The sequence below is a fragment of the Chionomys nivalis genome, chromosome 9, assembly GCF_950005125.1.
Source record: "Chionomys nivalis chromosome 9, mChiNiv1.1, whole genome shotgun sequence".
Classification (NCBI taxonomy): Eukaryota; Metazoa; Chordata; class Mammalia; order Rodentia; family Cricetidae; genus Chionomys; species Chionomys nivalis.
This window is the reverse complement of record NC_080094.1, coordinates 72,987,563-73,000,195: the sequence shown is the minus strand read 5'-3', so window position 1 is coordinate 73,000,195 and position 12,633 is coordinate 72,987,563. Positions and strand designations below refer to the sequence as shown.

The window sequence follows — 12,633 nt, the reverse complement described above, 5'->3', positions numbered from 1 at the left end:
ATTCCTGCCCAACCCCTGAACTCAAGCCCTTAAAACAACAAATCATGCTTCACTCTATCTACTGTGAGCACAGAAGTACTATAACTAGCAAGAAGTGGCCCTGCCTGTATCTTAGCACATGCAGGTCTTAGAATCCTGACATTCCACTGAAACCATTGGCAGTCCTACTAAAAATCCTAAAAATAAACCTAAGTCTGTCTCCCTAACCTACCCCAAGTGCTCCCTGAGCCTGTGAAGGAGTACTGAATAATTTTAACCCCTTTAGTACCTGACATCCTTGAACAAGGACACACTGAACCATCTTAATCTTCTCATTATATTTGTTGGAACACATTTCTTTTCCAAAACTGAGTTCATAGTTGAGGTTCTCTGAGCCACACACACAGAGAGACCCCTCTCTACCATGGAAAAAGCAGGCTGTGACTTCTCATGCCACTGTGCACTGTGTACTTAGGACATTCTCTAGAAAGAGTTATACATACTTCTTCGTCTGCTCCTATACTCACAGTAAAAAAGACTGACTCCATCTTCTCATACTTGTATCCCAAACACTTAAGACCTTGGGGTGTGGTATAGAGCTGGTAGCCTAATGTTGAGCTAAAGATGCTCATTTGAACAGGTACAATGGTCAAAATGTCACTAGACTTGACAAATCAGCTGAACTTGGTCATTGACTTTACCTGTCCTTGGAACCCTATCAAGCCCTCAGTCAATGAACTGGGAAAGATTTGATACCACATCGCCTGTATGTGTGTAATTGATAGCACATTCACAATATGACAAACTGGAGCTGAGACTTCAACATGGTCTGGGTGTGGACTAATTCTATTCAACTGAACATCACATTCACAACACCACTGGCCCTTTCACACAGAACTCATTTTTTCATGCTGCTAACTGTCTCATTCTTTGCTGTTTGAACTTAGTCTTTATTCATGGTATCATATCTGATTGAATTCCATTCATTCTGTATAAAATATTATTTTATAAAGTCTTGGGAAAATGGATTATCTACATTAAGGAGGAGGAGGAGGAGGAGGAGGAGGAGGAGGAGGAGGAGGAGGAGAAGAAGAAGAAGAAGAAGAAGAAGAAGAAGAAGAAGAAGAAGAAGAAGAAGAAGAAGAAGAAGAAGAAGAAGAAGAAGAAGAAGAAATGTTGCCAAAGTAATACATGCAGAATAATAAAAAGGGGATAAGGGACCACTACGCTATATGGTAAGAAATGACAGCACCAAGTTTCTTTATATTTTTCTGAAACAAGAATAAAAATCTGGAACTGGGGAGAAAGCTCCATAGTGGTGTTCTTACAGAGGACCAGAGTTCAGTTCCCAGCAGCACATCTGGAGGCACACAACTGTCTGTAACTCCAGCTCCAGGAGGATTTGACTCCTCTGACCTCTGCAGGCACACACACACATGCACACGCACACACACACGCATACACACATACACACAAACACACATACACAAATACACACATACACACACAATTAAAAATAATAGAAATCCATCTTTTAAATGATCATCTTTCATTTAAAAAGGAATAAAAATCTGGTAGTTGTTACTAACTTTTAGATGTCCTTTACTACAGCTATCATAACCCTTTACAATACAAACAACACAGGAATGTCTAAGGTACAAAACAATAAAGGTGCTAAATAGCCCCTGACCCCACAAATCCCACCTGCAAACTCTGTCAGAAGTCTAGTAAATATATTTCTAAACCTGTCTCTATGTTTATGATTACAGACATTTTTACAAAAACAGGGAAATATAAGCTGTTCTCTACAAATAGATTTGTGTGTGTGAATAATAACATAATAAGATCCATGGCATCCCACCACTTAGGAATTAGAAATCTAGTCTGTTCTTTCAAACAGCTTCACAGTCACAGTCCATGTATGTAAATTTAGGAAAGTTACTTGATATCTCTAGACCTATTTCCTCTTCTCCTGGAAGGGGCACTGTAATGGCTCAACCTTGTTTCCTAAACTTCAGTTTTGATATTAAATACTAAGGAGGTAAAAGTGTTTTCTGAAGATGATATTCAAACTCATTTACTGAGAAGACCTGACCTGAATTAACATGAGAGTATCTCTGCTTCCTTTTTTTTCTACCCAGTGTGACTCATCACATTTTCAAAACAACACAAAACTGCTTTCCCAGCCCACCTGGAGATTTGTACAATGCATGTCATATGTACCACCTACCTTACTAAAATCCAAAGTATTCTAAAACACATGTGAACCTACAGGTTTTACAGAGCCATGAAGCTCTATTAAGCTCACAAGACTGCTCTACAAATGAAATGTGTGTCCACCTTAGGGAACGTAGCCTTCCTCATGATAATGAAGAAGACGACGGCAGAGAATCACTTTGATTATGAGCACTCTGGCTTTGCACGCACTGATGGTAGTACAAGATAACACCTCGTACGTTCCAATCTCACATGAAGCATGATGCTAGAGGACTAAATGAAAACAATAGTCCAGGTAGCAACTTCAAATTAAAGGCACTGTTTCAAGCTCCTTGTACCTGAAGATTGGATACCTAAAAAGTCACCACTTACAACAGATCCATCTACAGCAATGTGCAGGCTTCAGCAATGGAAAGCTTATTAAGGTATGTTTGTAGCTGACAGATAATAAATACCAACAAAGAACCTCACCAGCGACTACCATTTCCCTATCAGCAGGACATACATGAAAACACAACAATCTCAACATCTGCCTACTTTCCCAGAACTGGAGCAAGCATAATACCAATAATCTAGTCCTCAAAGCATTCAGCTGGTCTACTTCAGTGCATCAAAAATGGCCAAGTTGTGGTTTCTACCGCTGCAAATGTCTTCTCAAAGTTATGTTTATTTAAAAAAAAAAAAACAGCCGCAGAAATTTCTTTAGGTCTCCTTTCCAAAGTTGGCATATTTTGATTATTTACTTTCAATATAGCTCAGTACTGCCAAAGGCAAATGGCCAACAGGCTATATACAGGACAGCACTGAGGGGGAAAAAATCCTTCAAGGCTTCTCATTTCATTTCTGTGTTTGTAACAATCCAGGCATTTTGGCTTTTTTAAGACTTTCACAAACTGTCAACTGTTGAAGAATTTAACAAGTACCCATCATCCAATTTAGACCTTTTGTTACCTAGAAAAGCATTAGGAGCCCAATGTTAAAGGTCCCCGGAGACTGACAAAGCAGATCCCCCTTTAGCAGACAGTCTGGTGGTTTATGCAAATGCCAGTGGTTTTCTAGATGGAAGCATGCTTTTCATTTACCACCCACATGCTAGTGCGTTTTTATCATGAAACAGTTTTCTAAAACAAAAAAGAAAAAGAGAGGCTTCCCTAGATAACAAGATTCATATTTTTTGGCTTGGTTTTGTTTTATGCTTTGAGCACCACATGAAAGGCGTAGAACATAATGGTAAGTAAAGGTATATAAATAGCTACTGGTAAATCATAAGAACGCTTCCACCATCAGAGCCTTGGAAAGGAAATAGAGAACATTCACTGCTCTGCCCTGAGTACTAATGTCACTTAGAAATCAGGTGCTTAGGAACTGGCTGGCTTTTCCCCTTGGCTATGACTGAGAGACAGGAGAGGAAAATTCCATCACCTCCCAGAGGTCATGTTGTGTATTATCAAGTAATAAAGCCAACAATCATAGAAGTAGAGCGCTGTGTGTACTAAAATGTCTACTACAATGAAGTGTGGAATGTGATGCCATCACCACCAACAGCACATCTTCGCTGTCTATCTTCTGTTCCTCATGTAATGAACTCACCCAATAAAATGAACTGTCCCAGACAAGAGTGGTAAGCCTTAAGACACAGGCCCCTGTGGACTAATCTTCTTCCATGGTGCACTGCCTGATTTTCTAACAACACAGAGGATTATATGTCTGTAAAAATGCTTTAAAAAATGTGATGTGTCCTATTGCAACTTGAAAACAATAATAAACTTGTAAGGAGCGGTACTGGCTTTCTCAGAGCCCACCTTCTGCATATTACAGTTCTGGGAAGTAAAACTTCACTGAAGGAGATGAAGGAGGACAGGACACACCAGCAATGTAATTTACTTTACCTAAGGAAACAGCCTCAGTATGTCACAGGTTGGCTGTCCTTTCATGGTGGTATAAACAGTCAAGTCTCTGAAAGACTGAACTGTACTGTAAGCAGGTTATTGTGACTGGTTCATAAGGTAGGGAAGAGCAAGTGTGAAGAGCTGGCCTCCTGGACTCAACTACAACCACGCAGCACTTGCCCACAAAGACTTCCCAGTGTCTTTTACACCATACCAAGACAAGGGAAAGAAACTCAGCTTCTCTGGGCTGGAGTGGTGGCTCCAGAGGACCTGAGTTCATTTCCCATATATTAGGTAACTCACACAAATCTGTAACTCCAATCCCAGAGGATCCAAAACCCTCCTTCGGCCTCCTTGGGCACTGGAATCACAAACACATACCCACACAAGGACAGTCATACATATACATTTTTAAAGTTTTTTTTTTTTAAGAATTTTAGATTTTCAAAGTTGATTGCTACCTGGAGCTTACCTAGTCAATTGAATGAATGTGAACAAATAGGGGAAAGGAACTTCACTTGGAGTGTTGTCAACTGGTGCCACTGATGAGTTATCATGTATGGTTCTTGTGTGATAAACCACAAAGAGAAGCTTATGATCAGGAACACAAAGAAACCAGCAGGAATGTAACTAAAAACGAATGGAACTGGTGAAAAGAGAAACTATAAATTTGAGGAGGAGAGGACGGGGGCATATCAGTGGATTTGGAGAGTGGAAAGTGAAGGGAGAAATGTAATTAAAATATAATATAAAAGAGAGAGTGTGCGGTTGTCAACTTCCATAAGAGAGAGAAAACAAAATGTGATATTGTGTTCAGCTCAGAAAATTAAACAAGAGTAAAAGTCATTGGTCACCTTCTACTGTAGAGTACAGCTGAACGTGGTCACCCTCTACTGTAGAGTACAGCTGAACGTGGTCACCCTCTACTGTAGAGTACAGCTGAACGTGGTCACACTCTACTGTAGAGTACAGCTGAACGTGGTCACACTCTACTGTAGAGTACAGCTGAACGTGGTCACCCTCTACTGTAGAGTACAGCTGAACGTGGTCACCCTCTACTGTAGAGTACAGCTGAACGTGGTCACCCTCTACTGTAGAGTACAGCTGAACGTGGTCACCCTCTACCGTGGTCACCCTCTACTGTAGAGTACAGCTGAACGTGGTCACACTCTACTGTAGAGTACAGCTGAACGTGGTCACACTCTACTGTAGAGTACAGCTGAACATGGTCACCCTCTACTGTAGAGTACAGCTGAACGTGGTCACCCTCTACCGTGGTCACCCTCTACTGTAGAGTACAGCTGAACGTGGTCACCCTCTACTGTAGAGTACAGCTGAACGTGGTCACCTTCTACTGTAGAGTACAGCTGAACGTGGTCACCCTCTACCGTGGTCACCCTCTACTGTAGAGTACAGCTGAACGTGGTCACACTCTACTGTAGAGTACAGCTGAACGTGGTCACACTCTACTGAAGAGTACAGCTGAACGTGGTCACACTCTACTGAAGAGTACAGCTGAAACCCTCCTTCCACTTGGAATCCTTCTTGCCTCTGATAAATATTGTTTCCAGGAGGAATAAAAACAAAACAAAAAAGAACAAGACTAATGTTATATGCATAGACTCCTGCTTCCAAGGACAATCCAGCCAATTTAAATTCAATACACCTAGGAGATGAGTATGTACATACATTCTAGAGACCAATCAATCTATAGATCTCTATATCTAGAGACCTATAAATACACCCAGAAAAATAAAGGAAGAGATCAGAGGACAGCAGAAATATGAAACAAAACATAACACAGACTAGAAAAGAACCTGCAGTTCTCTACTGTTCTTTCATCAGGATGAGATAAAAGTAGACAACTCCAGCATCAAAGGATACCCCACACTTCAAGCTGCAAACTTTTAGTGACATGCCTCTGTAACACATGAAAGCCAGAGAATGCTTCATTAACACCCAGGGGCTGCGGGTAGAAGCATCTGGGCCTGGATCCCCCAGGCATAAACCTCTGCAGTGAAAATTAAAGGAAGCACTTGGGGGAAGGTAGGAAAGGCTTTGGGATTACTGTTGACCTCACAGTTTCAAAAGAGATGTACTATCTTCCAGGCCCAGGTCTTAGAAGTAGGTGTATCTTAATCACTATCCACTTCCCCTGACATACATATCATCTTAAAGAAAAGAGTAAGAGAGCACATCCATACTAAAGATTGCACACAGTATAAAGAGTGTGGGCTTAGTAAGTGCTTAACATGAATGTAGATATCACAACGACTGCTTCAACAAACACACATCTGGCTCCTTCTTATTGAGGTTTAAAGGTTCCTTATTCTATACAAGACCCCATTTTCCTAACAGGAGCATTTGATGATGACCTTAAAACTACAATAACATGAAACCCAATGAAAGACTGCTAAAGTGAAGGAAGAAAGAGGAATAACAATAGGTCAAGGCAAAATAGAATATGTGATAAAGAAAACAGGAAAAACAGAAAATCTTCAGGTCGTATGATGAGTAAAAAGTAATTTTTAGACTTGAACCCAAAAGCATAATCCACAAGAGAAAACTGATTAATTTTATTAAAAGCAGAAAGTGTCCTTCTGCAAAGACCTATTAAGATGTAGAGAAAAACCGGAAGAAAATATTAACAAATTATATATTCAACAAGAGAGCAGCATCTGGAATATGCAGATTCCTCCTGAAATCCAAGATTACATCAGTTTCAAAGGACAAAAGACATGCATGGACACTTGGTCAAAGAAAATACACAAATAGCAAATGGGTGCATGAATGATGAAATCCAAATATATTTTGTGGCTCATGCCAATATCAATTTCTGAAATTTTGTATTACTTATACAAGATGGTTAACTTTGCAGAAGGCTAAACCAAGGACGCATGGAACTTCTCTGTTCAGTTCTTTGCAGCCCCCTATGAATCTATACTATGATTATTTCAAAGTTAAAAGTTTAGAAGAGCAGAGAAAGGTAAGGCAATTGAAGCTGAAGAGACTCAAGGATGGAAAAGTAACTGCAAGACTTCTACCAAGGACATGGAGACGAGACTGGTGTGTTGACTTCTTTCTTCTGCAGGAGCACTTGGGGGTCAGGAATAACACGAGTGTGCAAAAGAGCATGCTTAAGCAGAAACACTCTGCTTGGAAAGTTTGCTTTCTCTTCCTGCTCATCCACCCAAGCCACTATCAGAATGCTTCTTGGGGCGACCATTCATTAAGCCTTTCTACTCATCAGCAGATTGCATAAAATCAATTTTATCTCCCCAAAATATGCTCTTCTCCCAGCAACTGAAGTCAGTCTGGAAACCTTGGTGTTAAGGAACAAAGGCTGTCCAACTAAATATACTTTTAACAACAGTTATTAGTTAACAGAAACAAAGAAAGCACTCACAGCTAAGCACTTACTCCTTGTTTTTAAAAAGTTGATTAACTGTACACCTGCAGGACACACCAAGGGGAATTGTTCTTGCAATCAGGAAGGTCGCCTTTTCACTGCCATATCTTTCTCAATTCATATTTAATATACAGCTATGTGGAATCACAAAAAACACCCTACCCTTACCTTTGGCTAAACTCCTCTAAGCAACTGGTGATCTCTAGACAGTCCATTTACCGAGAAAAGTCTGCACACATCTCAGCCATATTCAGCCATCGCCCTAGCCCCAGATATGCCATCAACTGCCTTCCTGAATTAACAGAAGATACTGTGATCCTTTTTCTCAACGCCCCTGGTAAAATTTCTAATCCAGAGGAAGTACTGGCACTTTATAGCTCCCAAATTGCACAATGTTTCAACAGTAAGAGATGTTCCAGCTCAACTATTTCACTGGTATGCAATGTCCTGTTGACATGTATGGCCTCTGTAATTTTATGACAACTCTGACAGAGAGATGCCCTGCTTAGTTAAAGTTGTGCCCTCTCTAGGCTTTCCTGAGTCCGCCAGCCACCTGCACAATGCAATACCAGAACATCAGCTTTAAGTAAAATCACACAGCTGGTCGGGAGCAGGTGTAGACCAGGGAACTAAGTCAACACGGCCTGTAGGAATACATTTCTGAGTGTTTCAAAATGCCAGATCTTGCAAATAAAATTGACCTTTTCACTTGGCATTCTCTTAAAAGAAATAAGATTTTTGAGACGTGCATCTCAGCTATTTTTAATTCAGACTCCTATGACTGGAATAACAAATGGGCTTTAAGAAAGAACGCAATGCTTCCATTTGCAGCTTTGCCTCCATGTATACAACCGCACTGGTGCACACATACAAACTGCCTTTGCTAACACAGTCTCTATCTAGATAAAATATCACAAATGCCTCTTTCTCTAAAAAGGAATTGTTTTATGATTTTTTTTCTAGCACATTTCAAAATTCTGCCGGGTTTTGCCACTTTATTTTAAAGCAATGATCTCACACTGAATCAGAGAGAAGGGAACCCCTAGAGGAAAATACTAGACCCCTGCTCAGGGGGGCCTTACTTAACTGATTTAAATAAAAAGTGACATGCCCTGCTCTTGACAGCCCATCACCCTAACTGCAGATCGCATCCTTTTCTACTTCTGTTTCCTTCCTCTTTTCTCCTTTGTCAGTTTCAAACGTGGTTCTAATTTGCAATTCACAGAACAAGTCAAACTTGCCTGTTTCTATTGCTTCCCTAAGCACCAGGCCCTCATTACTGAACACATAACATCCATGCCTATCTCAGTGCTATGAGGAGATGCCACTAGCCTTGCTCCCTGTCATCGCGAAGCTGCTCTTCCACTTAGAGAGCAGAGGTGGACCAGCCTAAAGGGAGCAAAGCTGAGAATCTAGTTTGGTGTTCCTCCTCTGCCTTCCCCCAACTCACCAGCACACAGACCCTGCAGCTGCTGCCCTTGGAAAGTTAGTTAACTTTCTGTCCTTACGTAGAAATTGAATATGAAAACAAAGGCACTGGACTTGAAGCTGTCTTTCATCTCTTTTTTGTTCCAATTATGCTTCCTTGGCTGTTCAATTACAATGTCAGTCTATCGTATTATTAAGGCTTTTATCTCTCCCATGAAATAAAGCTATTTTTATTCTGTAGTTAAGTTGACTGGTATTCTTTAGTTCTCCACTCTTTTTTGATTTAAAAAGGATAAATCAATATATTTCAGTAAGAGTTGGAATCTGATTCTGCCTCAAGGTTTTAAAATGGGCTAAGTAACCTACAATTGTGATTTCCTGATGAACATCAAAGAACCATGAAGGAAAGTTGAATGTGAGAAAAATAAAAGGTGTGTTCACTGGCAATCAAAATCAAAAATGGCTGCCTTGGACTGGCAAGATGGCTTAGCAGGGAAGGGCACTTGCTGCCAAGCCTGGCAACCTGAGGTCAATGCTTGGAACCCATATGGCAGAAGGAGAAAAGCAATTCCCCAGATTATCCTGACCTCCACAAATATGCCATCACTTGTGCACACACACATGCCATCACATACGCACACACACATGCCATCACATCCTCACACACGTGTCATCACATGCACACACGTGCCATCACATCCTCACACACATGCCATCACATGCACACACACATGTCATCACATGCACACACACGTGCCATCACATCCTCACACACATGCCATCACATACGCGCACACATGCCATCACATACGCACACACGTGCCATCACATGCGCACACATGTGCCATCACATGCGCACACAGGTGCCATCACATGCGCACACACGTGCCATCACATACGCACACCCGTGCCATCACATGCTCACACACGTGCCATCACATGCTCACGCACGTACCATCACATGCACACACGTGCCGTCACATGCACACACGTGCCATCACATGAACACACGTGCCATCACATGCTTATGCGCATGCCATCACATGTGCACACGTGCCATCACATGCGCACACGTGCCATCACATGTGCACACAAATGTTAAAACACTGCCATTTTATCCTACTGTAATACTTGCTGCTACGTGCAAGGCCGAAGTTTGGAGGGGTTTGGGTTTTTTTGCTTTGGTTTGGTTTTTTGTTTGCTTGACCCCTTACATGACTGAACATGGATTTAAGTCACTAGTGCCCCTTAATCCAAAGTATATGTTCAAAACCCTCCAGGGGATGCCTGAAACTGCAGATGCATCAGACCCTACTCTATGTTTTCCTATCCATATTTACAATAAGGTTTAACTTACAAATTAGGAAAAGTAAGAGCGCTTTTTTAAACACACACAGAAGAGAAGTAGCTCTGTACCATTTTAAAATCTGTATATGTATGATCAGCCTTCCTCTTATGGTGATATGAGAGGATCACCAAAGAGAGCACTTTACAGTTTTTCTTTGTCATATCCAAATTTCCAGTTTCACCTGAGCCTTATGCTTTGGGGCTGCAGTTAAACAAAAACAAGGGTTACTTGAACACAAGCACTATAATGCCATTCCATTGGTCAGTTAACAAAGAGGCTACTGAGTGAATAACAGGAAGGTAGCTTATACTGTGTGAACACACTGGACAAAGGGATGCCTCAGGTGCCAGGCAGGATGCAGAAGAAAGTGACAAAACATCACTATGCTATTCAGGGCATCATACAGCTTAAAATCTATAATTTGCTCATGTCTGGGACTTTCTGTTTAACATCTTTAGATCCCAGAAGACCACAATCCTGCCTCCACATAACAGACAGACATACAGGGAAAATGGAACCACGGCCAAGAGAGGATTACTGCTCTAGTCTCCGGTCACCTCCAGAGATAGAAAACCTATTCAAAAACTAAGTAAAAACTGCCAGGTTCATGACGTTATTAACACCTAAAGGCTAAAACCCTCACCAGAAGCTACATTAAGATTAAATGAGTTCCGTTTATTAAGAACTGTAGAACAGCTACAACATCAGCTTTATGAGTGCTGCTACCATGGCTGTGATTTCAGATATCACAACCATCACACAATGGTACAAGTAGGAAAACAGCCAACTGCCCTTTTTCAGACAAACCAAAATCATCATGGAAATAACTAGACACTGACATTTAAAGAACTGACCAGCATTTTCAGATGAGAAGAATCAACCAGGAAATTGAGCTCCACATGCATTAAAAAAAAAAAAAAAAAAAAGTCGACCCTGAAAACAGATCTTAACATTTTCCAAATAAAATTAAATTAAGTAGCTGTTTATACAAAGGAAGCCATAACATCACTCACCCTCAGAAACAAGATTTGTTGTGCAAACCCTCTTTCCCATGCATGGTCTGTTTAGCAACACTCAGATCCTTGTTTTAGAGATAAGAAAATTGTGAGAGATGGAAGCAAAGACCCCACCGGATCTGTCCACCCTAGTCTCTGTGGTCATCTCAGCCTCGTGGAGGCTGATTAAATGACAAAGCAGAGCAGTGCTTTCGTAAATGCTTCTACTCAATGAAATCCTACGCAACGACTAAAATCGCAAAGGCCATATGAAGTCGCCATGCCACCCTGACTAGAACCATTCATAAGTTATCTCTTTTTATCTTTCGTCAACAATCATGTGAGGTAAGCAGGCTTTGAGGGTTAAGATGACTCCACAAACCCTATTCTCACAAGCTTCACACCGGACATTACATCACAATGCATCCGATAATTAGAGCGTCGTCATAGAAGAGACATTCTGAGCCTGGCTTCAGAACAGATCACTTCCCATTTGATTCACTAGACTGTTAAATCAAGCTAGTGATATTTTTTTTCTGTTTGTCTAAAATGCTCTTAATTTTAATAAATCAAGTTTCAGTTAGATTTTGTCTTTACAATTGACTGGTGACTCCAGTCTTATATTTTCAATATGACAGTAATGAAATGGTTAAACTTGAGGGTAACACCCCAGTGGATATCTCTCTCCTTCAACCACCAAAGGGGTGGGGGTGGGGGTCACAGTCAGTTACTCCCGTTACACCGGTGTTCGCTGGAACATCTGTAGGCACACAAACACTCTACCCTTCAGCCTTCCGCTTGCCACAGTCAAACTAAACAGTCACTGACTCTTCCCCAAGTCCGACCTTAATTCCTGGCATAGCCGCAAGGATTCAGAGAGGGATAAGCAGCCCCTCTGGCCTTCAGGTAGGTTCAATACTTCATTTCTAGCAATGCTAAAAGATGGGAACCTATGTTTATAAACTTTAAGGGTTTGTTGCTGCCACACTAAACCAGTGTGTTGGCTACAGATGAACAGGGCATCTGGGTAGGGAAGAAGAGATGTATATTTTGGAAGGATGGGGTCTCCTGGTCTCAAGCTACTGCAAGGATTACTTTCAATTCCTTCAGGGTATTATTATTAATCTTGGGACAAAAATGATCCTCTGACATCAGCAGGGGAAGATAGGCCTAACCCTGGTTTCATTGCCAGCAGAAATCAAGCAACATATGCCTCTAACCTGATAGACCGTACAGTGCTCACTCACACACTAAGTAGCTGCAGTGCATGGTCTACTAGCTATTTTGGAGTCAGGAAACATGGACAATGCTGATCTGTAAGATTTAGAGCATCAGAGTACACTGTCTGTCTTTGGAGAGAAAGTCAGT

At 41.2% G+C, this 12,633-nt stretch overlaps 1 protein-coding gene across 2 annotated transcripts in view; it reads right to left on the bottom strand.

Moving 5' to 3' along the window:
• Iftap (intraflagellar transport associated protein) overlaps positions 1–12,633 on the bottom strand; it is a 77,615-nt gene that overhangs the window by 62,301 nt on the left and 2,681 nt on the right. The window lies entirely within an intron of this gene.